Source organism: Petaurus breviceps, unplaced genomic scaffold, assembly GCF_028583685.1.
Source record: "Petaurus breviceps papuanus isolate PSGF00001 unplaced genomic scaffold, PetGlider_PUasm1.0 80, whole genome shotgun sequence".
In the NCBI taxonomy this organism is placed as follows: domain Eukaryota; kingdom Metazoa; phylum Chordata; class Mammalia; order Diprotodontia; family Petauridae; genus Petaurus; species Petaurus breviceps.
The window spans coordinates 9,985,940-9,989,967 of NW_027186540.1; positions in this window are offsets into that span (position 1 = coordinate 9,985,940).

Here is a 4,028-nt window from a genome sequence, read left to right on the forward strand (position 1 = left end):
TGAGGCCGGATTTGAACTCAGGTCCTCCTGACTCCAGGGCTGGTACTCTACTCAATGTGCCACCTAGCCACCACAAAACCCCAATTATTTAGCCTCCTACTGGACTCACAAATTCTTAACCTAGGCTCTCAGATAATTGGGGGGGGGGGTTTCTCATATTTTAATAGAAGTTAGCAATCTCTCTTATTGAATAATAAATTATTTCTTAATATCAAGTCCAATATGTTAAATAAACCAGAGAAACCACTTTTCTGTAAGCTTTTGTTCATCACTATCTCTAAATAACAAAATCTCCTGTCTTATAGCTCCAATACTACTAGCTGTAAAGTTAAGTAATTGTGTAAGAAACAATATGAAAAAAAATATTCAACAAAGTTCACCATGATAAAGATGAAATGTAAATACTGACTTCTCTTCAGTCCTGGAAATACAGTCCCACAATTCAGCTTTCTCAGGACAGTAGCCAAAATCTTTCATAAATTGTCATCAGTTTACTTTTTTCAGAGTATACCTTTTCCCAGAATGAGCCAAATTTAGTCATTTGGGAAAGAATAGTTCTTAGTTCTCTTAGTTGTTCTATTATTAATATCCATCTTTGAGCATCTCAGTAAATAATCTTTCTTAAGTGACAATTAAACTGTCCTGGTTCAATATTCTTAAAGATAAAATAATGGAGGAGAGGATTCTGGGATGATGGCAGAGTAGGTCAGAAAATTCCAAGCTCTCAAGATTTTCCCCCATAACAAGAGTTAAAATAGCATTTTAGGGCAAAAAAAGTGTGGGTGGACATGAAGAAGAACAGGGACATAATCTAACCAGGTTCCTCCTGGGACAATTTGAGAAGATAAGAAGAAAAATCCCAGGACAAGGTTTGGTCCCTGTGAAGAGTAAACAGCTCCAGAATAGTTCCCTTTTAACAACAAGCAAGAAAGCCTTGAGGTTGGTTGGTTTGAGAGGCTGCCTCAGCTGCAGCAACAGGAGCTTTTGCTCCTAGAATAGTGAGGGGAGTTGGGGGCCTTAGCCTGGGAAAATTGAGGGAACCTCTGTTAACAAGGAACACCAAACCCAGCTGTGCTACAAAGAGCAGTGGGGGCAAGAAGGAACCAGCACACACTTAGGGAGTGCAGAAGTGGCAGGGCAGAAATTCTCTGGTGGTGGGCACTTATGGGAAGTTGGAGATTTAAATCTGGTGCCAGGTTAGAGGAGAGAACTGAAGATCTGGGGCAAGAGGCACCATATTCCATACCATAGTGCTAGAGGTGATTATAAAAATTAAGCTATTACCACAAAAAATGCATAGGCAAAGGAGAAAGAAATCCAATCACAGAAAGCTGTTATGGGAATAGAGGTGACTGGGGTTCATCTTCAGAGGAGGATATGGAAGTAAAGAAACCCCTAAAGAGTAATGTTAAATGGACACCTGCCCAAAAAGAAAACATAGTAAATCTTTTAAAAGACTTAAAAAATCAAATGACAGAGATGGAAGGAAAAAAAATAATAATCTAAGAAAAAATTATAATCTAAGGGTATGAAAATAAAGTCAACCAATTAGAAAAGGATATCCAGAACCTTTTTTTTTTTCTTTTAGCAATCAGGGTTAAGTAACTTGCTCAAGGTTACATGGCCAGTTATTTCTGGGTGTGGTGCTGAGTGTCTGAGCCCGGGATTCGATCTCCAGGTCGTCCCAACACTGGAGCCGGTGCTGTTACTTGCTGTGCTACCTGGCCACCCCAGGATATCCAGAATCTTAAAGAAGAAAATGACACTTCAAAATTAGAATTGGGCAAAGTGAACCAATAAAAATTGTGAGAGATCAAGAAAAAATTAAGCAAAATATGAATAATGAAAAATAGAAAAGAAAGTGGAGCATCTTATAAGAAAAAAACAGATTTGGAGAATAGATCAAAAAGAGAAAATATAAAAATACTTGTAATAACTGAAAGTTATGATCAAAGAAGAGTCTTGTTATAATACAAGAAATAAAGAAAGAAAATTGTCCTGAAGCATAAGAAAAAGGCGGAAAAGCAGAAATAGAAGAAAAAAATGCATCGATCACCATTTAAAAGAGATCCTATGAGAAGAACTAAAAGGAATATCATAGTCAAATTTCAAAACCCCTAGTTCAAGGAAAAAATATTAAAAGCATCAATATTAAAAGAATTCAAATATGATGGTGTCATAATTAGAATTATGCAAGACCTAGCAGCAGAGACATTACAGGACTGCAGATCTTGCAAAAAAAAAACATATCTAAGAGCAAAAGAACTGAGCATCTGGTAAAAAAAAAATATCATACACTGCAAAGTTAAGTATTATCCTGAATGAAAATAAAAATGGACATTTGAAAAATTCTCAGATTTTTAAGACTTTGTTTTAAAAAATCTTGAACTTAGTAGGAGATTCAACATACAAGAACCAAGAAAAATATAAGGCACATATCAAAAACTCATTACCAGGAATCCATAAGGACAGACTGCTTACTTTTACATATTTAAAATGTTTATTAAAGATTCTTAATAATAATTGGGTAGTTGATAAGAAATATTGGGGGTAATCCTGAGTATGATATAAATCAAAAAAGTAAAAAACATTTAAGAACAGCTAAAAAGAGAAAATATTTTATATAAATGAGGTGCAAGAGGAAGAACTGATACAGAGGAATTCGATGGAGGAGGAGGGCTGGAAGTTCTGGTATCCTACTTTCATTGGGAATGGGTTTAAGAGGGAACAATATATATATATTTAGAAGAGTATAAAAGTCTTCTAAATTCAGAAGAAATAAAATGGGTCATAGGGAGGGGGAAGAGGACAATGGAGGGATCTTTAGTGGGGAGGGTGAGAGAATAGGTAAAATAGGGGTATTGAAGAGTGTTTAGATTTATGGGAATGGAGGGGTATGGGAGGGATCCTTTGGGTGTAGGGAGGGAGGAGTGAGAAGGGCAAGGGAGTAGACAGAAGTAAAGTAGAGGAGGCAGAAGGGATAGGAAACAAGAGTAAACATACAAAGAAAGATAAGGAGTAGAATTTGGGAAGGTATATGTGTGTATATATATATATGTATATATACATATATATGTATATATGTATGAATATAAATATAACTTTGGAGAAACATATCTAAACTTTATTGCAGCCTTGGGGGAGGGTGGAGGGAGAGACAAAAAAAGAACAAAGTAAAAAAGTGCACAGTAGAAAACAAAAGACAATTTACAAGGAAGCAAAGAAAAGATGGACAATTCTCAACACATTTATTATTTATCATGCAGCCTTTCTTGAAATGAAAATTTATTGAAATAAAATGACAGCATAGAAGCAGGAAAACTACATAAGCTCCCCCATAACCACCTCAAATACCTATAAAATATGACTCTAAACAAACTTTAGAGCTATAGAAACCACAAAGTGGCAGAGAGAAACAAATCTCCAGCTGAAGGCAGCCTGGCAGGCCAGCTGGAAGTGTCCATTGCAGTGTGCTGGGAGCTGTGCCCAGCCCTACATGAGCCCAAAGATTTAGTCTCATGGCAGTCCCAACCAGCAGTGGCTGCAGTGGACTTTGGGAGAGTGGATGACCAGCAGCTGTGATGGTTTCCAGAATTAACAATCCTTAAATACCAAAGGCAAAGTAAAAGGTCAGTGTGGACTTTGGGAACAGGGGCTCTCACAATGTGGTCCAGCCTCTGCCCCCAGGATGAGAAGGCAAGAACTTGCTGAGGGGCTGGGGCTGTGCTGCCTCCATCTGGCTGTTTCAGAGCTCCTGGCCTGCACATCATAGGGGGAACAAGCAATAATTTATAGGGGTAATCGCTCTTCCTTTAACCTGCTTGGATCTGGATCACTGTCTTGGGTGGAAGTCTTGGGGTGTGTGACCAGGTGCCAGAGCTTGTGGTGGTTTCAGAGAGGGCACCCAACTAATAGCTCTGGCAGCTGTGAAAACCCGAGCATTTGGGGACAAAGCTCTCCTCTCTGGAAGCAGATCTCTACTGTGGCAAAAAGCTCAAAAGTCAAGTAATTGAGTTACAACATGAGCA